This window comes from Rana temporaria, chromosome 1 (assembly GCF_905171775.1).
Source record: "Rana temporaria chromosome 1, aRanTem1.1, whole genome shotgun sequence".
Taxonomy (NCBI): Eukaryota; Metazoa; Chordata; class Amphibia; order Anura; family Ranidae; genus Rana; species Rana temporaria.
This window is the reverse complement of record NC_053489.1, coordinates 536,315,979-536,342,781: the sequence shown is the minus strand read 5'-3', so window position 1 is coordinate 536,342,781 and position 26,803 is coordinate 536,315,979. Positions and strand designations below refer to the sequence as shown.

Below are 26,803 nucleotides of genomic sequence, written 5' to 3'. Positions count from 1 at the left end.
TGATATAACAATTAATGTCCCACTCGATGTTGAGTCCCAAGGATCTATAACATTTCATGTCAAAAATCCATTGAGTTTCATGATGCAAAATATGTCATTTGAGGTTACTTCCTCTCCAGTGGGGGACAAATCTCTCAATGCCTAAAACCTTCAAAACTGAAGGATCTCGTTGTGATACTGCCGAAAGTGTAACGAGACACTGTGTAAAATGAAACCCCGGCGTATATTTGAGAGATGTTCCCCTATTCTAATTTTCAGTGCACGGGTAGTCCTGCCAATGTATTGGAACCCGCATGGACACCGAAGGAGGTAGATAGCCCCTATTGTCCCACATGTAATTAAATCAGTAATGCAATAGGTTTTTGAGGTAACGTGAGGAAAAAGTGGACGTTTTGATTGCTCTACAGTGCATCTCTTGCAAGGAAAGAATCCTTTCAGATTCCCAAACATAGTACTCTTTGGGGGCGGATCTATAACACTGGGTGCCACTAGGTCTTTAAGGGTTAAATTCTTATTATACAGAACATTGGGTTGGTCTGGGAGTATGGATCCCAACACTGTCAACACTGAGGACAAGGGGGCACTCTTTACGTCTAGAGGAAAAGAGATTTCACCTCCAAATACGGAAAGGTTTTTTCACAGTAAGAGCTGTGAAAATGTGGAACAGACTCCCTCCAGAGGTGGTTCTGGCCAGCTCAGTAGATTGCTTTAAGAAGGGTCTGGATTCTTTCCTAAATGTACAGAATATAACTGAGTACTAAGATTTGTAGGTATAGTTGATCCAGGGTAAATCCGATTGCCTCTCGGGGGATCAGGAAGGAATTTTTTCCCCTGCTGTAGCAAATTGGATCATGCTCCGCTGGGGTTTTTTGCCTTCCTCTGGATCAACTGTGGGTATGGAGTTGGGTGTATAGGATTTTACTGTGTTTTTTTATTTTGTTTTTTGTGGTTGAACTGGATGGACTTGTGTCTTTTTTCAACCTGACTAACTATGTAACTATGTAACTGTCAGACTTCAAAACCTGCCAATGTTTCTGTATTTTTTTATTAATCCACCATGAATGGGATGAAAAAGTGGTCAGGAAGGACCACTCCATATTCTTCCAAGTACCTTCTTTGTCCCTAATTTTAGGAGTCAGTAGCTTCTGTCTATCTAAAAGGGCAACTTCCCTTACTTCCTTATCCAACAGAAGTGGCTCATACCCCTTTTTCATGAAACAATTTTTCAACACATCAGCCTGGGACTCAAAATCCTGTAGGCACGAACAGTTTCGTCTGATGCGCTGAAACTGGTCCCTGGGTATGGCTTTGAGCCACTGGGGGTGATGGCCACTGTCTGTTGGGATATACCGATTTCTGTCGGTATTTTTTAAAAAGGTTTTGGTTAGTAAGGCCCCATCTTCCTTAAAGATTACTAGATTCAAGAAATTAACTGATGTGGTACTAAATTCATAGGTGAATTTAATCCCCCAGTTATTGTTGTTGAGATTTGCCATAAAAGCACAGAGTGACCCTCATCTCCTTTCCATAAAAAAAGGGCATCGTCGGGGCGTGGCTTGGCACGTGAGCCGGATGGACGTCTGAGCACGGAGCTCCAGACTAACGGGGAGACCAGCGGCACAATCCGACTCTGACACAGGCTCTCTACACCGACTATCCATCGCTTATGTCCCACGGCACATCAGCCATGACCGGGAAGAGACAGAAGTCGCAGAATCCTCACCGCCTGACAGACTTTTTCGCTCCGGCCGGAGGATGCGCCAGGCAAGATGGCGCTGAGGCCTACTCGGCGCAACGGACCTCCTGTGGAGCCCGGACCTCGCCGCGAGCTTCACCACAAGGTACCGGTCCTGCACAAAGAGCATCGGACGATGCATCCTCATCCCCTCCACCTACCCCATTCTCCTGCAGCCCAGCAAAGTCCAAGCCTAGGCTGGATGGCGGGGGATTGGGCCGGTCCACGAGCCCGACAGCCAGCCAGGCCTCTGACTCAGGGGAAGACACTAGGGAGTTGCCGGAATCCATCATGTCATTCCCCACACAAAACCAACCCGTGATGGACACTGTCCTCAAGGATATGTTAATATCCCTGCGTAGTACCCTACAATCAGATATGGCAACTTATATGTATCGCTTAACGGGGGATATACAGGAGGTGGGGAACAGAGTGAATCATATTGAATCCAAAATGGAGGAATATGCTACTACTATAAATGAGTTGGTTGATGCCAATGAGGACAGGGAGGCAGATAATGAATGGATCAAGGCGAAGTTGGCAGACATGGAAGACAGGTCCAGAAGGAACAATCTTAAAATTAGGGGGATCCCTGAATCGGTCCAACAAAATGACCTGAACCATTATGTCACTTCTATGTTTAAAGACATGCTGCCGGATCTCTCTGATCTGAATGTCACTATTGACCGCATTCACCGCTTGCCAAAACCATCGCACTTGTCAGAGCAGATTCCGAGAGATGTATTGCTACGCTTACATTTTTTTAATGTCAAGGACAAGCTCATGGTCAATATGAGGAAACGGGAACAAATCCCGGAGCAATATCAGAATATACAATTCTATGCCGATCTATCCCAATATACGTTACAAAAGAGGAAAAATCTAACCTCTGTCACAAAAATCCTACGTAACCACAAAATTATATACAGATGGGGGTACCCGACAAAACTGTCAGTGACCAAGGATAACCGTACCTACATAATAACATCGTTAGAAAAAGGCCTTGACCTCCTTAGGGACTGGGAGCTCCTCCCCGCTGACCATGAACAACAGGCCTTGACCAGCACACCACACCACGTGGAGTCGGGCTGGAAACAGGTTACCTCCAGGAATGCAAAAACCCACGCTTGATACAGTCTGTGGAAATTTTTCAATTACTACTATGTCTTCCACTTGTCATCGAGTTGCCGCCATTGACATTGTTACCCCACTTTTATGCAGCAAATAGCTGCCCACAGTGACTTGTCGCCCTCTGTGGCTCACACCCTGGGCTCAGGGTTATTGTTGTGCTGTTTTGTTCATGTTGCTTTCTATTTTCTTCTTTTTTTTTTTTTTGTTTCGTTTTTCTCTACTATTGAGGTTACCCAGATCACAATCAGTTTCTCTAGTAGTCGACGGATGGAAATACACCACAGCACCCGGATTAATGATGATATGGATCTGCTCTACCAGTCAATTCGACACTTCATCCATACTGATTACATAGAATGGAAGCCTTCTGACAGTGAGTACTTTCTGCTGAACTTGAGTTACCACTGGTATCAGACAGCTGTACAGACCACTTACTGCACCGAACTTTTGAATTGTTATTCAACTTGCCGAGCATTCCTTCTTTATGAACGATATGCCACTTAGAGTTATGTCTATGAACGTCAAGGGTCTGAACCACCCGGTAAAAAGGAAATCAATGTGGGCGGAGGCTGTCTTGCACAGGGGTGACGTTCTGTGTGCCCAAGAAACACACTTTAGCAGCACGGCTCCACCCAAATGTTCACATAAGTGCTTCCCCCATGTGTTCATGGCCAATGCAGACTCTAAGACGAAGGGGGTACTAATTGCCATAAGGGACTCAGTGGCCTTTTCTCTACACTCCCAGATCCAGGACCCGCTGGGGAGATTCCTCATACTCCTGTGCGAGATAGACTCTGTTCCTTATACCATAGTGACAGCTTATTCACCAAATACTCACCAGATCCGTTTTTTCAACAAGTTGATGAAGAAGGTTCTCAAGGTACAAAGGGGACATTTGATAGTTTGCAGTGATTTTAATATCACCCCAGACCCCAAGATGGACTCTACTTCCCAGTCTACTCGTTACCAACCCTCCTTGCTTCCTTGCATGCAGGGCCAGGGTGTATATGATGCCTGGCGCTGTCTGCATGGATCCGAGAGGGACTTCACCTACTTCTCTCCCCCTCATAAGGTCTACACCAGGATTGACCTTTTTATGGTAGACCAGCAGGTACTGTTAAAAACTAAATCTGTGGACATCAATACTATAACATGGTCTGACCATGCATCCATTGTTTTAACCATTGACAATGCAAGTCCTCCCCAGAGGAGTTCAATATGGAGGCTCAACACCTTTCTTCTACAGCATCGTGATACAAGAGGGGTGTTTGAATCTAACCTGTCTTCCTATTTCTCTGATAATGCTGGTTCGGTAGATAATCCATTCATATTGTGGAATGCCCATAAGGCCTACATGCGGGGTATTGGGATTCAGGTAGGGGCGCGGTTCAAGAGGCAGAGGCAGCAGCGTGTTATCGAGTTGACTGACCAAATAGCTAAACTAGAATTAATAAACAAAAAAAATACGTCCCTTACCGTTTCTGACCAACTATCAAAATTTAGGTATGACCTTAGACTATTACTGTTAGAGAATTTCGAAAGGGCAACCAAAAAACTTAAGATGTCATATTACTCTACAGGTAATAAAGCGGGGAAATTATTAGCACAAACCCTCAAAGGACATAGGTACAGAAGTAAGATACCCTTTATTCACCATCCACAATCTCAACAAAAAGAATACCATCCTCAAAAAATTGCTGATGCTTTTAGTCATTACTACAACACTCTATACAATCTAAAAGATGATCCCTCTACCTTTCAACCAACACCGGAAATTATTAACAATTTCCTCAGTAAACTAAATATCCCTAAACTGTCCCCCGAACATCTCTTAGCCTTAAATTCGCCATTTAGTGACCAGGAATTGGCCAGAGTAATTGACTCACTCCCCTTAAATAAATCCCCAGGTCCGGATGGTTTTGGTGGAGAATATTACAAGACGTTCAAATCGGCCCTGTCCCCTTACTTATTAAAGGTGTTTCACTCTGCTGCTGCCTCGGCCTCTTTCCCCCCAGAAATGTTAGAGGCCCTGATCATTACTCTGCCTAAGCCTGGGAAGGAGCCCACCTGCCCGGCAAACTTTCGACCGATTTCTTTATTAAACACTGACATTAAGATATACGCAAAATTATTGGCATTGAGGCTGGTGGACATTCTGCCTGTGTTGATACATCCTGATCAAACTGGATTCACTAAACACAGGCAGACATCCGACGCTACTCGTCGCATGATTAACATTATACATCTAGCCCAGGTGCGGCGAAGGCCTTCTCTGCTCCTTTCTTTGGACGCGGAGAAGGCCTTCGATAGAGTCCACTGGCTGTATTTGACCAAGGCACTTGAGGCTTTTGGATTTCGGGACGAGATCCTCTCGTCTATCCTGGCCCTCTATTCCAGGCCCTCCGCCAGAGTCTTTATGTCGGGTGTTCTCTCTACACCTTTCACTATTTCAAACGGCACGAGACAGGGTTGCCCCCTGTCCCCCTTGATTTTCAATTTAGTAATGGAGCCCTTTGCAGTGTATATTAGATCCCACCCGGATATAACCGGGTTCGAAATAGGCACCCAAAAACACTCAATCAGTCTCTTCGCAGATGACATTATTATGATCATGACGAAGGTGGGTTCCTCCCTGGCTGCAACTTCTGAAGCATTAAAACTGTTTAACCATGTCTCGTACTATAAGGTCAATGAGAGCAAGTCCTTTATCCTGGGGCTGGGAGTTGATCCTGAAACTCGCTCTGGACTTCAATCCCGTTATCCTTTCAAGTGGGTGGACAAGGGTATAAAATATTTAGGCATTATGTTAACCGCTCGGGTAGAGGACCTGGTTGGTGCCAACTACACCCCATTCCTCGCTACACTAAATAACAAATTACAAGACCTTTCCTGGAAAGATTCTACTTGGTCTGGACGTCTAGCTGCATTTAAAATGCTGATCTTGCCCCAATTTATCTATTTGTTCAGGAACCTTCCTATTTCTGTCCCAAACAAATTTTTTCAAACTGCTCAATCCCTTGTCGGTAAATATTTGTGGCAGGGAAAGAGAGCTAGGTGTGCGGCACACAAACTATTGAAGTCCAGGGCGACGGGGGGAGTAGGTCATGTCTCCCTAAGAGATTACCATAGAGCTGCTTTATTGGCTCAACTGAAACATTGGTTCCCTGGTGGGACGGTTACCAGATGGCTGGAGTTGGAAGCTGCACAATGCTCCCACTACACCTTATTTGACTTACTGATCTCATGTAGGAATCTCGGCACCACTCTTCCAGACCTGTCGCCCACTACAGTGGCCTCGGTGGGTACATGGAAGGAGTTCCTGACAGAGCCTATGACAACCACTACCCTAAGGACCATCCATCTTAATATTTCGGGCCTTCATTTAACTATCCCTAATCTTAATGTTGGAACTTGGGAAACGAAGGGTCTGATGAGAGTTGAAGACTTGAGAGTAGGCCCGGCAACCAAGTCCTTCCGATCTCTTCAGATCGAGTTTGGACTGCAGAATAGGGACCAATATGCTTATTCCCAAATATCCCACCTACTAGCCACCCCCTTTGAGTCATCTATCAGGGTTCCGTGGCGTGTATATCTTTATCGATCTAATGCTAGCTCGTCTATTAAGGGGATATCTTTATTTTATAATCTACTAGGACAGAAGTCAGAATTTAGCAAAACTCCATCAATGAGAACCTGGGAACTTGACTTGAGGCACTCTTATTCCTTGTCCCAATGGAAGTTAGCTGTCATGTCTCACTACCAAGCCACAAGGAGTGCTAACCTTTGGGAATTATCTCAAAAAATACTACTTAGGTGGTATCTAACACCTACAAGATTAGCGGGCTTCTCAAAGACGCTGTCACCTTTGTGTTGGAGGCAGTGTGGGGAAAAAGGATCTTTACTGCACATATTGGGCAAATGCCCCAAGCTGACGACCTACTGGACAGAGGTCTTTGACCTCATTGGTCAATTGATAGGATCTAGGGTTCCCTTTGACCTAGGGCTTGCAGTTCTTTCATTGGGTATTGAGTCCATACCACACTTGCATAGGCGTATAATATCCCAAATACTACTGAGCGCGAGACTAGAATTAATGAGACGTTGGAGATCAGTGGAACTGCCTACTATGGAGGAGGTGATTAGAACTACTAACCTACATATCACATACGAATCCATGTTTATGGCCTCTCAAAACAATCTGGAACGTTGGCGGCAGGTCTGGAACCCATGGGTAGATTGGTATAAACTGAATGCCGTTTGACATTGATAATGGACCTCTATGTTTAACAATACCTATCCGTCGTAACATAAACACCTTTCCCTCTCTTTATCTCTCCTTTAATTTCTTTCTACCTTTTTGTTCTTTTTTTTTCCTCTTCTACTTATGCTTGATATGAGTTCTAGAGTTTATGATGTGTGAAACGAGGGGGGGATGGCGGGGCCCTGGAGGGTGGGGCTCCCCCTCCATAGACGCAGTGTGTTCCCTTGGGGGCGTCGGAGGGGTGGGCCCCTGCTCTTGGGGGTCTCGGTATCCTCTCATCTGAAGCAGAGTCAAGGATAGATGTGTTTATAACCATAAATATGACAATCGAATTATTGAACTCAGCTAAACTATTCTTCTTCCCTGTCAATATTTTGATAGTGTTACATGTATTCCATGTTTTCTTACGTTATAACTGTGTTAGCGAGAATGAGTACCAAATCTGTAAGGTACAATAATACTCATTTCGATACGTTGTACCTACTACTGTTGAACAACTTGTACCCAGTGACAGGAGTTTATACTGGAACTCTATGTATTGTATGAACAAATACACTATGCCTTTATATACCAATAAAAATTTATTGAAGATAAAAAAGGGCATCGTCTATATAATGATGCCATAAAAGAAGATGACTCCTCCATGGACACTCCAGTGATCTGTAAATAAAACTGACCTCCATAGTAAAAATAGTTATCTTCCATAGTTCCATAGTGCCATAGTTCCATATGTTCCATAGTCATGTTCCATAGTTATGTTCCATAGCGAACTGGAGCAGTTTCATGACAAATTCTAACGCGGAGGGTTTGAGGGAAAGTTCTTTAGTAAGAAAAAATTGAGCTGCCTGATATCCCAATTGGTGGGGTATAATAGTATATAACGAGGCAACGTCTTCTGTTACCAGTAAGACATCCTCCTCTACTGTGAGTGCCGACACTTCCCTTATAATTTGCATAGAGTCCTTCAAAAAGGCCAGTGTTTTGGTCACCACTGGCTGCAGGAAATTATTAATGAACTTTCCCACCCTTGATGTGATGGAGTCTATGCCGCTTACTATGGGGCAGCCAGGAGGTCCAACATTGAACCCGGTCCTGTATCCTTCCCAGCTGCCAGCAGAGTTACCCAGTGCACCGTGAAGGAAAGGTAATGTCCCTGACCATGCCTGCTGGACCACGTGTCAGCGGTAATATGAACCTTGCTGCTGACCCACCTGTCCAACGAGGCCAAAACATTGCCTTCCACATGACGGTAGAAAGCTGGAATGGCCTTACATGAAAATAAATGTATTTTTGGAGCCTGCCACTGTGGTACAGCACATTCGACAAATTCATGAAACGGAACAGAGTCTACCAGTTGAAAAGGCATCAGTAGTAGTGCTAGTAATTTGGGAAAGCTAGCATTTAGAGCATGTGGATGGCTGGGAAAGTATTTTTTTTTAAGGTTCAGCAACTGGGATAGCAACATTTTTTCTGCTGAAATCAACTGGTGTTGTACTGCTAGCAGATTGGCAGCAAGTACTTGTGGCACCTATTGCTATAGTCTCATTCCTTTGCAGGTTTTTGAGAGGACTTGAGGTATAGTAGGGGTTAAGATCCAGGATAAGTAGCAAGAGAAGTTTCCCTTTTTTATGATGTGGGTCTTTCAGGTGCAGTTGCCAGCAGACTGCATTACAGGTTGGTATATGTCTTGTCAATCATGTGGTGCCCAAGCGGGTGCTATTCTGGCCATAAGGGATGAGCCGAACACCCAATGGTTCGATTCGCAGCAGAGCATGTGAACAGGCAAAAAATGTGTTTGAACGTGCGAACACCGTTAAAGTCTATGGGACACGAACATGTAAAAGTGCTAATTTTAAAAGGTTAATGTGCAAGTTATTGTCATAAAAATTATTTGGGGACCTGGGTCCTTCCCCAGGGGACATGTATCAATGCAAAAAAAAGTTTTAAAAACTGTTGTTTTTTTCGGGAGCAGTGATTTTATAATAGTGAAACAATAAAAGTGAAATATTCCTTTAAATTTTGTACCTGGGGGTGTCTATAGAATGTAGCGCATGTTTCCCATGTTTATAACAGTCCCTGCACAAAATGAAATTTCTAAAGGAAAAAAAGTAATTTAAAACTACTTGTAGCTGTAATGAATTGTCTGGTCCTGGCAATACAGATTAAAGTCATTGAAAACACAGCTTATCCAAACATTATGATTTATGCCAAAATCGGGATCCCAAAGATACGGTGTTCCTAGGGATTGAACATTTTAAAAATAACTGGAGAGGCAGCAATACTGTTAGGCCCCGTACACACGAGGAGACATGTCCGATGAAATCGGTCCGCGGACCATTTTCATCGGACATGTCTCCTGGGATATTTTGGTCTGATGTGTGTACACACCATCAGACCAAAATCCCCGTGGACAGAGAACGCGGTGACGGTGACCAGGAAGTTCAATGCTTCCACGCATGCGTCAAATCAATTCGACGCATGCGCGGGATTTCGGTCCGCTCGTTAGACGTAATAACCAGCAGACATGTCTGATTAGGCGTACTAACCATCGGACATGTTTCCAGCGGACAAGTTTCTAAGCATGCTTAGAAACTTTTGTCCGCTGGAAAACGGTCCGCTGGAAAAATGTTTGCTGGAAAACGGTCCGATAGGTCGTATACACGACTGAACATGTCCGATGAAACTGGTCCGCGGACCAGTTTCAGCGGACATGTTCGACCGTGTGTACGGGGCCTTAGAGAAATATCACGTTTAGATACCAAACTGATATATCAAGTTAGATGAAAATTGAGTGGGATGTAAATTACTTCATCAACAATAGTTCATTATGAGTTATTAACTACTCTTTTAAGTCTTTTTTTCCCTCAAATTTTTTTATGGTTTAAGAATTTGTAATCTGATCCTTTTAGAGTATTTTTATGTGTTGATATGTATTTTTTGATATGTAATTATACAGGTTTTCTGTGTAGAATGGTGTTGATTGTAACCTTTGTGTTGTTATTCTACCCATATTTATATCACATCACCAGATGGGGCTGTTTCCCAGTGTGGTAGCTACTTTTTATTCTTGTCATTTGAATTTTAATGTAACATATTCCACCTATTCACTATGTTATTATGGAATAGTTAAAATTAGTGTTTGTGTTCTGATTTTAGTATCAGAATACTGATTACTTGTTCTGTTACTGTCATTTGAACAGAACTTGATCGTATCTATGACCGTTTCCTGTTGTTGGAGCGCATTATTACTTCTTGCTTCCTGTAATCGGATTGCAATAAGTGACCTGCCTATTTCCTGCAGCCCCCTATTTATGATCATCGCACCGCACATCAGGCCACGCCCCTGAAGACGTTAGTGATGACAAAGCTAGTAGGGAGGAGCCTGTAACGCGTGGCGCGATGCTTGTATTGGGACACGGCGGCCATCCTTAGGCCCCATACACACTCAAGGATTTGTGCGGATTTCCATGCGATGGAGTGTACTCACCATCGCATTGAAATCCGCACCGAAATCCTCTGGCGATGACGTGTCGCGCCGTCGCCGCGATTATGACGCGGCGACGTGCGCGACGCTGTCATATAAGGAATTCCACGCATGCGTCGAATCATTACGACGCATGCGGGGGATCCCTTCGGACGGATGGATCCGGTGAGTCTGTACAGACCAGCGGATCCATCCGTTGGGATGGATTCCAGCGGATAGATTTGATAGCATGTCATCAAATATTTATCTGCTGGAAATCCATCCCAGGGGATAAATATCCGCGGAAACAGATCCGCTGGAGTGTACACACCATAGGATCTATCCGCTGAAACCAATTCGCTGGGATTTTTCAGCGGATGGATTCTATCGTGTGTATGGGGCCTTATGGTTAGAAGCGCTGGACGCTTCTTTTTTTTTTTGTCTGCTTGATATTTACTTCATAAACATGTGTACCGACTTCTTTATCCTTTATTAAACTACTTCTTGGGATGTCTGCACTATAAAGTGTTTTCTTTTCTTTTCTTTTTTTTTTTTAAAGGTTAACTTTGTTTTTTTTATTGTTTATAAAAACATAACAAACAAACACTATACAGGTGTATTATCCTAGTTTTCTTTTCTTTGCTGGGTTCTCCGCTAAAGAGGTAGATTAAGGGCCTGATTATGCTCATGCTGCTGAGGATCCTATCTTGGGAGGCATCCAGGATTGCTGACTTGTACTAAAGGAGCTGCTGCCTTTTCTCTACACCCTTTGCTGTTGAAGAGCCGCTATTTATATATTGTCTTGCAAGTTTTTATCTTCCTTTTGGTAAGAAGCAGTGTGTTTGGGTGTTGGTGGCGGTGTCCGAACCAGTGATCTCCACAAGAATTTTTATATGGATATTATTATTGTTCAATTACATTTAATGTTATGAGTGATTCAGTTCCCATATAAGCGCTGCACCATTTTCTACATATATTGTACACTGACTGCACTGTATTATATACTGTACACCACCTAAAGTGTATTGTATACTGTACACACTGTAGTATATACTGTACACTGCCTGCACTATATAATATACTGTACACTGACTGCACAGTATTATATACTGTACACTGACTGCACAGTATTATATGCTTTACACCACCTGAAGTGTATTATATACTGTGCACACTGTATTATATACTTTGTACACACGCCTGCACTGTAATATATACTGTACACTGCCTGAACAGCATTATATACTATATTCTTACTGCACAGTATTATATATTGTACACCGCCTGAAGTGTATTGTATACTGTACACAGTGTATTATATACTGTGTACACCGCCTTCAATGTATTATATACTGTACACCGACTGCACTGTATTATATACTATACACAGACTGCACTGACTGCTATATTATATACTGTACACTGACTGCAATATATTAGATACTGTGCACTCTGTATTATATACTGTGTACACCACTTGCACTGTAATATATACTGTACACTGCCTGAACTGTATTATATACTATATTCTGACTGCACAGTATTATATACTGTTCACTGGCAGCACTGTATTATATACTGGACACACTGTATTATATACTATGTACACCGCCTGCACTGTATTATATTCTGTACACCGTCTGCACTATATTTTTATACTGTACACCGACTGTACTGTATTATATACTGTACACTGGCAGCACTGTATTATATACTGTACACCACCTGCACTGTATTATATAGTGTACACTGACTGCAATGTAGTATATACTGTACACATTGTATTACATGCTGTATACAGCTCCTGTCCTGTATTATATTCTGTACACCACCTGCACTTTAATATATACTGTACACCACCTGCACTGTATAGTATACTATACACTGACTGCACTGTATAATATACTGTACACACTGTATTATATACTGTGTACACCGTCTGCCCTGTAATATATACTGTACACTGCCTGCACTGTATAATATACTATATTCTGACTGCACTGTATTATATACTGTACACCACCTGAAGTGTATTATATACTGTTTACACTGTATTATATACTGTGTACACCACCTGCACTGTATTATATACAGTACACCGACTGCAATGTAATATATTACATGCACTGTAGTATATACTGTACACTGCCTGCACTGTATTATATATTGTACACTGACTGCACGGTATTATATACTGTACACAGATCACACTGCGATTGGCCGATCTCGCAGTGCACTGTGGGGCGCTCCACGGCACTCAAATTTGCAGTGAATGCCCCATATGTTAATTTGTTCTGTGAACAAACGAACACCCGAAGTCGAACATCGGGACCATCCCTACTTAATGCAAACCCTTATTTTATGTTCCAACAATAGTATATATACTATCACTCAGGAAGTGAGAATTGGGTATTCAGGTACAAAGACTACATTGTGTTCATCTGCAGAAAATACCTGCATGTTTGTAGACAATATCAGTGTTAAAGCTACTAAAAAGTACTCAAATACTTAGTATTTCTATATATTTCCCAGAGGATTTCAGAAAATAATCCAAACACAGTATAGACCTTGTTCTATTTGCATCTATAACCCTTTGCATTAAATGTTTTTTTTTCCAATTTATGTATGTATTATCTTTATCTGACAGATCTACAAATATACACCCCACTAGCTCGAGGCAATTGTTCTTGGTTTATTTTCTTTTAGGAAAAGCAATCTATTTTTTTTGCATCCTCGGTTCTATTTACAAAGTAGTATTCACTCTTTCAGTATGCACATCTTCAGTTTACAAGGCAGCGGGATGCAAGGATAATTTCAATTGCATTCTTATGCTAAAGCTTTCCTTTAAGACTGCATTTAGTGTATCCCTGAAGAACTAATCATTCAACAGCACGAAACAATCTATTTAACCACAGTTCTAAACTAGACATTCCCTTTATATTTTGTTCCGTTATAAATCTATTTTCTTACAGATTTTTTCCTTCCCTCAAAATGCAACATGTTTTTGCAAGCCACTGAAATATGATGAAATGAAGAAAGCATTGAAGACTACACAATATACTAGTAAAAATATCTACTGGAGTATTGTAGTGGAAAGTTTAAAAAGTAACTCTACTTTTGTTTAGAAAAAAAACATTCCCCCCGGGTGATCTATGTACATTAAAAAGATTTTTAAACATGTCTAAGGGGATATGTCTGTATCCCTTTAGACATGATTTACTGTTGGCAGTATCTCACCAAAAAATTTAATTTTTGTTTTAGGGGATGCCTGATATCTGACTTGAATGTTAGTTCAAACTTCGAGGAAAATCACTGAGCCAATCACATAAGTAGGAAATTACGTTTCTGAGGGGGCATTCTGTACACATTCTGTGTGCAGAACACCTCCATGTAGCCATATTGCATTGTATTTGATAGAACATTACAGAGCTTTAAAGCGGAGATCCACCCTAAAGTGGAACTCCGGCTCATTGGAACCCTCCCCCCTCCGGTGTCACATTTGACACCTTTCAGGGGGGTGCAGATACAGGTATTTGCACCCACTTCCGGCCACACAGTCTGCAGGCAGACTGCGGGCAGAACGTCAGAGTTCCCGCCCCCCCCCCCCCCGTTGTGCTCTGGGAACACTCGGCTCCCAGAACACAGTGGGAGCCAGTCAGATGGCGCAGCGCGACTCGCGCATGCGCCGTAGGGAACCGGGCAGTGAAGCTGGAGCGCTTCACTTTCTGGTTTCCTCACCGGGGATGGCAGGGGGGCAGCAGAGTGACGAGCGATTGCTCGTCCTCTGCTGCGGAAGGCGCTGGACTCCAGGACATCCGCTTTAAGTATGGAAGAGAGCAGGGATTTTATTTGATTTGACTTGATTTTATATCTTTTATGATTTTTCTTTTTTTCTTGGGTAGGATCAGACCATATAGCAACTCCTTCTGTTATATATTTGTTATTGAACTCACGCGCATGCTCCTGAAGAGTGGATCAATCCACAAAATCAATATAGAGAAAATAGAGCTACTATATGCTGTGTTCCTATGACTCAATTTGTTAGTATGTATAGATTTTTGATATTGATCATTTATAATCATGTGGCAACTCGTCTTGTATGTATGTATGTATATACATCTTTATGAATTGTACCAGTTATTATAATTGTATTGGATATACACTCATGATTATGCGTTTGTATTTTCATTTATATATTAAACTGAATTTTATACACCTGTTTGCTTCTTTTAAAGTCCCAATGTCCTCTCCCCCCTCCCCTTTTTTTGACATATAGATAGGGATGGAGGCAATTGACCTTACCTTGTCGTAGTTTAGGTCTGACATCATCTACTTATCTCCTAATCATACTCATATTACTAATTGTTTAATTCCCTCTCTCTCTAGGACCAACACCCTTAGGATGGGGCTGTTACCTCCCATCCCTTGATTAGATATGCAACCTCCTTTGTTCTACTTAGTGTGTCATGTGATCTGGTTTAGGAGCCCTCTGGCTCCCATACCCCCTGGGAGCTGCAATTCATGCCATGGACCCTCCTCACCCCTTCTATTTTGGGTGGGTGGACATTCATGCACCATGCATTGACGTCACCGCCTGGGTATTGCAAGTGCGGTTTCACAGCTGTGGCACCGCCCCTCCTTTCCACGTTAGTACCATCAGGCAGCTCAATGGAGGAGTTAATGACACCAATGCTGGGCAGTCCCCGCTCAGCCAAGGACGCCTCCCTCCTATAGTGCATGCCTATGTGACATTGGTGGGCGTGTGCTGGTTGTGCCCTTATAGGCTTTACCTGTGGACAACAGATTCACTCTGTGTCGTCGCTCACTTTGGTTCACATTCACCCTGGATCATATGAACTGTTCACTGTTTAAGTGGTAATTAGAATTCACCTCTAGTTGCACTGCGTTGTTATATTGTTTTATTCAAACTTTCTTGGTAATGCGATTATATTCTTACCACCTTTAAACTTTTTACACCCTTTTAATCAATCTTTTTCGGTGATGCAGTTATATCCTTATCATGTCTCTTCTTACATCTCTTTATGCAATCTCTCTTGGTGATGCGTTTATATCCTCATCACTTTTTACTTTTAACACCTTGGCTACCACAAATACTTTCTAGTACTTCAATTCTCCTGTTCTTTACCGAGCACAGAACACCTTGCACATTTCATACTATATATATATATATATATATATATATATACCCATATGGAAGAAAAATATATTTCCAATATATTTATTTAAAAAAATTATATATTTTAAATATATTTACAATATATTGGCCTACGCAAATATATTTTTACATCTATTCCAAAAATGTAAATTAAAATATATTTTCCAAAGGCATATATTTGAAAATATATTTTTTTTAATATATTTGCCAGATATTTTTGAGCATCTAAAAAAATGCATTTAAACATATATTTTTAAATATACTTGTAAAGGCATTCCAAAATATAATTTAAATGCATTTTCCAAAGACATATATTGGAAAATATATTTTTAAAATATATTCTTCAGATTTTTTTAAACACATAAAAAAAGTAATGTCAACATATATTTTTACATATATTTGTAAATGTATTCCAAAAATATAATTTTAATATATTTTCCAAAGGCATATATGTAAAAATATATGTTTGTAAATATATGTTTCAGATATTTTTGAACATATAAAAAAAATGCATTTGAACATATATCTTTAAATATACTTGTAAATGCATTCCAAAAATATAATTTAAATGTATTTTCCAAAGATATATATTAGAAAATATATTTTTAAAATATGTTTTTCTGAAAATATTTAGGGGCAGATTCACAAAGCGAGTACGCCGGCGTATCTACTGATACGCCGGCGTACTTTCAAATTTCCCGCGTCGTATCCTCAAAACAAGATACGACGGCATCTGGGTTAGATCCGACAGGAGTACGTCTTCGTACGCCTTCGGATCTAAGATGCAATTCTTCGGCGTCCGCTGGGTGGCGTTCACGTCGTTTTCTGCGGCGAGTATGCAAATTAGCTATTTCCGACAATCCACGAACGTACGAACGGCCCTCGCATTCTTTTACGTCGTCTCTAGTCGGCTTTTTTCGGCGTATAGTTAAAGCTGCTATTTGGTGGCGTATAGTTAAACCTGCTATGTTAAGTATGGCCGTCGTTCCCGCGTTTGATTTGAATTTTTTTTTTACGTTTGCGCAAGTCGTCCGTGAATCGGGATGGACGTAATTTACGTCCACGTCAAAACAATGACATCCTTGCGACATCATTTAGCGCAATGCACGGCGGGAAATTTAGGAACGGAGCATGCACAGTTCGTTTAGCACGGGGACGCGCTTCATTTAAATGTAACACGCCCCCTACTCGCCGCATTTGAATTCAGCGCCGTTACGCCGCTTGAGATACACTACGCCGCCGTAACTTACGGCGCGAAATCTTTAAGGATTCGAACCAAAGCCAGGTAAGGTACGGCGGCGTAGCGTATCTCAGATACGATGCACCGGGGCAGATCCTTGTGGATCTGCCCCTTAATGTCTAATAAAGACATTTCAACATATATTTTTTCTGACATTTTTGTAACTATGACATAGATAACATTCTGAATACATTTATAAGAGAGCCACTCCCATTTTAAAATGGTTTGTTTTACTCCTTTTAAAATAAAAAAATAAAATAAAAACCAAAAGATTCAAATAAAATATTGTTTTTTTTTTATAAGATTTTAAGCACATAATCCATTTAATACAAAGCAGATAAACCTCTCGCATCCACTTTCCATTCCCAAAGAATGTCATTCTGAATTGAGAACGCTTGTCGGCGGACCAGCAAAACGTCTTAAAATACAGCAAGTCCAGTTAGTTGGATTTATTGATTGACCTGAATGAATGAGAACCTTCACAGACATCCACCTCCACAGTACAAGGGTCTTGTCTGCTTACAGGGTACCGAGATAATCTCCGGACATAAATCATCAATGTTCTGTTTAATCCATGAATCAGTAGTTGCACTATTATTACCAAACTCCCTCATCAGTGTCTTTATGGACCTTGCTTTGTGCACTGGTGTGCAGTCATGTTGGAACAGGAAGGGGCTGTCCCCAAACTCTTCCCACAAAGTTGGGGGCATGAAATTATCCAAAATGTCTTGGTATGCTGACGCTTTAAGAGTTCCCTTCACTGGAACTAAGGAGCCAAGCCCAACCCCTGAAAAACATCCCCCACACCATAATCCCCCATCCTCCAAATGATTTGGACCAGTGCACAAAGCAAGGTCCATAAAGACATAGATGAGCGAGTTTGGGGTGGAGGAACTTGACTGGCCTGCACAGAGTCCTGACCTCAACCTGATAGAACACCTTTGGGATGAATGTGCTTCTGGAAGAATGGTCAAACATTCCCATAGGATAGCCTTCCCAGAGGAATTGAATCTGTTATAGACTGGGATGCCATTAAAGTTCATGTGCGTGTAAAGGCAGGTGTCCTAATACTTTTGGTAATATAGTATATATACTGTATATTATTTTTATACTAAGTCCAGTCCATTGTTTGGACTTAGTACCTGCCGAAGGGTAATTCCAGCAGCCAAATAAAAGGAATTGGGATATTAAAGTTCTCCCCAGCACAAAATTAAAACTCAGCAGCTACACAATGGGGGTTATTTACTAAAGGCAAATCCATGTTGCACTACAAGTGCAAACTACAAATGCAAAGTGCACTTAAAATTGCAAGGAAAGTGCACTTGGAAGTGCAGTCGCTGTAGATCCGAGGGGAGAAAGGAAAATAAAAAAACAGCATTTTAGCTTGCACATGATTGGATGATAAAATCAGCAGAGCTTCCCCTCATTTCAGATCTACCCCTCATTTCAGATCTACCCCTCAGATTTACAGCACCTGCACTTACAAGTGCACTTGTAGTGCAAAGTGGATTTGGCTTTAGTAAATAACCCCCATACTGTACACATACTGCAGCTGCTGACTTAATATTAGGACACTTACCTGTCCTGGAATCCGGCGATGTTGGTACCCCAGCCAATGCTTCCATTGGCTCTCGGGGTGCTGCTGCTGCCATTCCCTATAGGGGCCAATTCACACCACATGCAGTCCAGTGTGTTTTTTTTTTGTCTGCATGGAAAGTAGGTTATATGGTTTTCAATGGCATAATTCACACCAGTGCTTGCAGTTCCAGAAAAAAAGTAGAGCATGCTGCATTTTTCCTGCACTGGACTGTAATGGAACACTGTAAAGCACATCAAAAACGCACTAGAATGCACTGGAACACACATGTCCTTATCTAAGGTTAAGAAAAAAAGGAGGAAAATGCACTGGAATGCTTTAAAACACACCAAACATGCCCTGGAATGCATCAAAAACACGCATGCAGAAAAGCATCGGAAACGCATCTGCCGCAGCGAGATCTCTCGAAAGTAGGGACAGGTACCTGTCAAAAACAGGAACCTGCTCCCCTCCCCCGAAAGGTGGCAAATGTGGCAAAGTAGGGGGGGGGGGAGGCAAATAAGTGGAGCTTCCACTTTTGGGTGGAACTTCGCTTTAAATGTCATATCCCTGCCCAAGCTGCACTGTTGTCATGTGCCAATACTAGGCTGGGCTGGAAGATATATATGTAAGTGATGAGAGCTGCATTCTTGTGTGTGTATATACACACAGTATATATGTGTATATGTATATGTGTGTGTATATAATTATATATATATATAATTATATATTTATATATATATATATATATATATATATATATATATATATATATATATATATATATATATATATACATACATACATACATACACACACACACACACACACACACACACACACACATAGAGTATATCTGATATATATATATATATATATATATATATATATATATATATATATATATATATATACAGTATATATATACACACACATATAGCAGAATGAAGATACAGTGTATATATATCTAGAATGCCTCTCCCATCACTTACATGTATAAATATTTTTCTCATTTCTTTTTTTTCATTCCTTTTATTGGGATGTGGGTCTGTGATTTCTGCGCCTTCAATCTTCTAATATGTAAATCCTGCCCTGGGAAAAACTCTTCAAACAGACAGACTTCTATCATAATACAGGAAGACAGGAAGTGAGCTGGGTGGGAACATGAGAGGTGAACCTTCACCTCTCACTTCCTGTAAGGCCTAGTCTGAAAAGGAAAGCATGGCATGGTGGAGACTCTCTGTATTCTGCTGGATGGATTCTCCTGGATTAAAGGTATGTCTTCTATCAAATAATATTAGAATTGTGACAGTTTGGTGCATGAGTTAAGTTGTATTTGTCTATTTCCTGCTGAATAGTTCTCATTCTGTGTGCATTCACCTTCCCAGTTACCATGCAGCATGTTCACAGTAATGTAATATTATAGAGCTCCTGTGTGGCTTCCATGTTATATCCAGTAACTGTGTAGCATACTTTCAGTGCACATTGCTGCATATAATATTATACGGCTTTCATTCTATATCCACTCACCATGCAGCATAGGGGTTGATTTACTGAAGGCAAATCCATTTTGCACTACAAGTGCACTTGGAAATGCAGTCGTTGTAGATCTGAGGGGAAGATCTGAAATGAGGGGAAGCTCTGCTGATTTTATCATCCAATCATGTACAAGCAAAAATGCTTTTGTTTTTTTTCATGTCCCCTTCAGATCTACAGCGACTGCACTTCCAAGTGCACTTGTAGTGCAAAGTGGATTTGCCTTTAGTAAATATACCCCATTATAATGTCAGGGCACAGTGCTACCAATGTTTCATGTCTCCCTCCCCTTTTGCATATTATCTGCCCTGCTACTAGGTGCCAACAGATATGGATTTTTCCATACAGATACCAATTATGGGCCACCTTTCAGGCCGATAACAATATGAGGTACTGATACTCTGTTTACATCCAGCTGCCCCAGAAGTAGCCTGATATCAGTTGACACCTAGGCCTTTTTTTTGTATTCTAACAGCCACTGGCCACTGTCAGAATACAGGAAAAAAGTGCAGATAGCAGGGGAATCAATAGCCAGGTTGCTATTGACTATTTTAAATTGCAGTAGCCAATAGCTAGGGGGCTATTACACCCGCCCACTGCCTGTTGTCAATCAGCAAAGGAGAGGATTTGAAGAACATTCTTCTTCAGGTCTTCCTCTGCTGATTGACAGCAGGCATTGGGAACGGGGCGCAATAGTCAGCCTAATTTTAAAATTGAAACAGCCAATGGCAGTCTGGCTATGGTTCCCCCACTACCTGCTGTTTACATTCAGCTGCCATCAAATAAATTGTGCAGAAAGAGGTTAGTGGTGTGTGTGTCTGTGGTGTGTGTGTGTGTGGGGGGGGGGGGGGGGGGGGGGGGGAAAGCTAATTATTTTTTTTTTTTGGGGGGGATTCTGACAGATGGACCGCTGTCAAAGCACCTGACCAAGACTGACAACTGGTGAATGGAAAACCAGAATAAGCACTTGGAAGAAGAAAACCGACAACTGAGACAACTTGCCTTTGGTAAGCGGACAACTTAATTACGATGGTGGGCACCTTCCGTTTTTTTTTATATCACCGCACTCAACTGGCACTGTACCTGATCATCATATCTGCATCATCCTTCATTATTCATTTGGTCATCAGTGTTTAAATTTTGTGGTGATATCATTAAGAACTTTTGAGGTTTGGTTTGCCAATTGTGTGCTGTTGGCATACAATTTTGGGATCACCGATTTGGCGTATTAACCTCTCATTGGCCCGGATTCAGTAAGATTTGCGCATAAATTACGGAGGCACAGGGCAACGATTTTGCCCTGTGCCCCCGCAAATTTGCGCCGCTGCCCTTGATTCACGAAGCAGTAGCTCCGTAAATTGCGAGGGCGCGCCGGCAAAATTGCCCGGCGTAAGCGCGCGCTATTTAAATGATCCCGCAGGGGGCGGGAATCATTTAAATTAGGCGCGTTCCCGCGCCGATCGTAAAGCGCATGCGCTGTTGGGAAACTTTCCCGACGTGCATTGCGGCAAATGATGTCGCAAGGACGTCATTTGCTTCAAAGTGAACGTGAATGGCGTCCAGCACCATTCACGAATCACTTACGCAAACGACGTGAAATTCAAATTTCACGACGCGGGAACGGCGGGTATACTTTAGCATTGGCTGCCCCTACTATTAGAAGGGGCAGCCTTACGCTAAAGACGCCGTACGGAAACTCCGTAACTTGCGTACGCAGGGCCCGCGCAACATTGTGAATCGGCGTAAGTATGCAATTTGCATACTATACACTGAGCACAATGGGAGCGCCCCCTAGCGGTCATCGCAAGAATGCAGCCTAAAATCTGTGTGGCATAAGAGCCTTATGCCACGCAGATTTTAGGCTGCAGTCGGCGTTACGATGTTCCTGAATCAGGAGAATTCGTAACGCCGGAGCAAGTAAGAAATTGCGCTGCGTAACTATGGTTACGCAGGCGCAATTGCTCTCTGAATCCGGGCCATTGTTTATATATATATATAATTGGACATTCATATTGTGAATTTATATACAAATTTTTCTGTGCACTCTGATTTTTTGTTTTTGTTAATTATTGTGCATCGTTTTTGGCATATCAGCCCCTGGATGCCAATCTTTCAATGTGAATTGGTATTGGTAAAATTGTTTTATTTTAATTCATTTTTTATCTATTTATTGTGTGTTATTCCACCAGTACTGCTGCCTTTTGTTTTTTTATTTTTTTTTATCTTTATTTTCTGTTTGACCAATCATTTTCCCTTTCATTCTACAGTATTTTAAGGCAGAGTTAGGCAACCTTAGAGAGGTGGAAATCTACCTGAACAACATGGGAGAAGTCAAAGATCACAGGGCACAGTGTCTTCCAATGTTGCCTCCTCACACCTGACTAAAACCTATAATTGCCGTACTACCGCGCTGCAATCACTTGCCTTTCACTGCAATTACTGGTGTAAACATTTTGCCTCCTCACCACCTTGCATAATTTCTCAGAGGCGCATTGGAGCATTGCATACCGCACTTGTGAATGAGCCCTTAGTTGCATTTGGCAATAGCACTTTTAAGGCTCATTCACATGTGAATTTGGGGTGGTAAAACCCTGCCCCCAAGCCCTACCCCCTTTAGCTGCTAAGTGGGAGGGGGTCCGGGTGCCATGGGAGATGGGTGCTTGAGAGTTACTATTAGCTCTCAAGCAACCAGAAACAACAGTACCAACAGGGCCGGTACAAGAGGTGGGCGGAGGGGGTGGATGCCCTGGGCGGGACCATTTACTGGAGGAAGGGGGGCGCAGTAGAAGTGCTGGTGTACTGGCCGCGCTTCATAGATAACAACAGCATGTGCCGAGTGCGCTCCTGCACCCGACACAAACCTGAGACCAGTCCCGCCCTGCCCCTCACTTTTCTATCGGGCAGAGTAATCACAAGAGAGAACCCATGTAATTTCCTGCAGTGAATTCTTCCCCCCTCCCTCTCCACGCTGACTCCAAAGTCAATGCGAGTAGCGCTCGCACAGACCGGGTCTCCTGCTTGCCATAATAACTGCACCAGACCCGGCTCCTGAAGCGAGCAGTGCTCCCGTCCCTGTCTGTATGCTCAGAAAGCTATGCTGGTAAAACGCACAGCAAGGAGATGCAGGATGTCGTCTGGCAGTGCTTGGTCCGCATAGACAGACAGGGATCTGTGCAGTCACATGCCAGTTCTTATCCAATCATGCTACTCCAGCCCCACCCTTTCTCCTGCCGCCAGATTTGGACAACTTTAAGCAGTTTCAGAGGAGGAGGAAGTGGCTAAAATGACCCCTCTGCTCTTCTGTGTCACAGTGAGTTTTTTTTCCTTTGCTTCAGGAATAGAAAGCAGCAGCATGGATAGTCAGTGATAGGGAAAGGGGCAGTAGCATGGTAGGTTGGTTGTTTAGTGCAGGCAGCAGAGATAGAGGGGAACAGGATCCGAGGAAGACATGCTCTTACAGTCTGTTCATGTTCATCCTGACACTGGGCTGTGAAAGATCTTTATCATCAGAGGGACAGAACACAGACTTGCATTCCTTTAAACCAGCAGAAATCATGTTTCCTACATTAGGTTTCTACCTGTGAGAAAATAATGCAAGGTCTGTGTGTTCTGTCTCTCTGCTTCACCTTAGGGCTCATTCATACTCGTTGGGGCTGTTGCAGAGCATCTTCATTCAGTTGAAGGGGTTGTACACAGTGGGTGGAAGCACCTGCCAAAAGCAACACAGGGTGTAATTGCTGCCATGACACTAAACATGGCTGAAATATGTATACACCCCCAGCCACTGCCTGTATGCAGCTAACGGGAGTAGCGGGGGGGGGGTAAAAACTTGGCTCAACTGCAGGGTTTAACAGTCCCCCTCACCACTTGTGTTAAAAATGCGTTCTAACATAACATTGCTAGTGTGGTTCCACAATAAGACATTCAAAATACCACATTACTCTCGACTTTTGTGTGTGTGTGTGTGTGTGTGTGTGTGTATATGTATGTGTGTGTGTGTGTGTGTATGTATGTGTGTATATATATATATATATATATATATATATATATATATACACACACTTATTTAGTTTAATTTCCATGGTACGATTTACTGGTAACAATTATTAGTGCCCCCCAAGTTTTGACTGTGGCATCTTATGTACCCCCCTTATATATTGTTCCTAGAGTCGCCACTGCGCCCAACAGTCGATTCCTTGTCCCAGCCGGTGGGACTTCACCGAGAGGCTGGCCAGGAGGCGGGATCGGAAACCGACACTGACTCGTTCTTTACACCGGGGGGGGCGCAGTTTGCCATCTTCGCCCTGGGCACCGAATGACCTTGTTCCAGCACTAAGTACCAATGGGGATCGTTGGGTAACTGGGAGTTTACTGTACTACATTCATTATAGTATCAGTGAGTGCACTGAGGTAACTACATACTATATGCACAAGTAGGATTTTTGTTTTGTGGAACATCTTTACTTTTACCTTGGGTGAAACCCTCCTGGAATATTTTTGATCTAGTGGGGGGGGGGGGGGGTCAGCAGCAGACTGGAGGAAACCCTCTAATCATGTAAAAGTACATTTTTCCACAAGTCATCAATTTCTAACACATGAAATGAATGGCTATAGTGAGGCCATTATGTTACTTAAAAAGTTTTTATGCATTTCCATAGATTTGCCTGGCATAATGGATACTTTGAAAACCACAAGAGCGCAGCTAATAGTACTGAAGAATGATGGTGGAAGTTCATCCTGTGTGGGTGTATCGTGTGCATCACCTTCTGTCCCGTCTGAAGAGTTGAGCTCATCTCCTTGTCAAGTGTCGTACTCAAGGCCTAAACAGGTAGGTTTTTCTTTTGGTACCGAAAGATTAAAACGTCTTTTTTTTTAAATATCAAACATGTCCTACTCCTATTTACCTGCTCTGTGTAAAGGTTTTTGTACAGAGCAGCTCAGATCCTTCTCTTCTCAGGTCCCATGCCGGTGCTCCTGAACCAGAGCTCTGTGTGTCCAATCACACACTGAGCCTTGCCTTGGCCCCATCTCCTAATTAGCTCACTGGCTGTGATTGACAGCACCGGGAGCCAATAGCTCCCACCGCTACAGAAAGCCAATCAGCAGTGCAAGTCCCTGGAGAGACAAGGCTCTCGTGGACATCGCTGGATCGAGAGGGGACTCATGTAAGTATAGGGGGGCTGCTGCGCACAGAAGTTTTTTTTTTACCTTCATACATAGAATACATGAAGGTAAAAACCCTTGTGTCTTTACAACCACTTCACTAAAAAGTAACTTTAAGGCCGGATTCACACCTATGCGAATTGAGTGCGGCTTAAACCGCATCCAATACGCAGAACATTTCTAAATTCATTGTTTTCAATGAGGCTGGTTCACATATGTGCGATGCATTGCAGAAAAACGTGTGCGTATTTTAGGAATTGCGGTGCGGCTCAGGTGCGGATTCAGGCCCATTATCTTCTATGGGTGCGCAGCTGATTTGCAGATGTGTTAATTTCTCTTCAGGATTTGTCTCATTCAGCTCAATACACCTTCCCCTCTCCCAGGTCTCCTAATCTGCAGCTAAAACGCAATGGATCTGCTGAACACTTCTCTTATCTCTCTGCAGAGATAAGAGAGCTGAAATTTGCACCGCACTAGTGTGAATCCGGCCTTAAGGCGGTGCCTCCAAGCGGCTGACAGATGGAGAGAAGCGGGTATAGTTAGACCCTATGAAAACATCAGCTTTGACTTGTAGACTGTAAGCCAATTTGACTGTTGTGTCAAAATGAGATATCTTGCTCAGTCTGGTAGTAGTCTGAACTAATAAGGCAAGTTGTAGGCAAGATGTTGATTTTTATACTGATTTTTGAAAAGTCTACAATATTTTGATGTTTTTATACATGCTTAATTTTGTTAGTTTTATTTACTCAGCTGCATCTGTTAAACTCCTTTCACACTGAGGCAGTTTTCAGACGTTTTAGCGCTAGAAATAGCCTCTAAAAAGCTCATGAAACTGCATCCCTTTCAGTGCAATGAGTAATTTCACACTGGGGCAATGCGCTTGCGCAACATTAGAAAAAGTACTGCAAGCAGCATCTGGGGCGGGTTGGGAGCGCTCCAAAAACGCACCTGCCTATTGAAATTAATGGGCAGTGCTTCCAAAGCACCCTAAAAGCGCATTAAAACTGGACTTTTTCCCTTTAAAAAAAAAAAAAAACGCCTAAAGTGCTACAAAAACACTGCAAAACTGCCGGAGCTTTAGCATCGCTGCAGTGTGAAAAGGGTCTTATATGGCTTTTGATTCACAGGGAAAATCTAATAAGTCTAATATTTTCCATTTACTTTTTAAAGCTGCTACTTTGGCAAAGTTTCCTGGGACTTCATAAGCTGTGATCAGTGACGCTGTTACGAGAAAAATTGCTGCGTTGAAATATCACCTGAAGGGAAACATCAGGAACCTCAGCAGAATACCACAAACTTTTATGTCATTAATGCCATTTACCACTTTCTATTCCCTGTGTTGAAGTTTTTGTATATTTACATGATAATAAAGTGTGTATTGTACTGTGTTATTGTTTTTTTTTTTCAAATGTTTGCTAGTTTTATAGGCCTACAATATATAAAATACAATATATAAATACACAGCATTCCAAAATGTAATAGGAATGTATTTTTTTAAATTTTGCATTCAGAAGTACATTTA

General features: G+C 42.2%; 1 long non-coding RNA gene across 1 annotated transcript; it reads left to right on the top strand.

Moving 5' to 3' along the window:
• The first annotated feature begins 24,904 nt into the window (after positions 1-24,904).
• LOC120924998 lies at positions 24,905-26,511 on the top strand. The gene is made up of 2 exons (XR_005746511.1): positions 24,905-24,946; positions 26,452-26,511. It is a non-coding gene; the product is annotated as an uncharacterized LOC120924998 (long non-coding RNA).
• Positions 26,512-26,803: the final 292 nt, after the last annotated feature.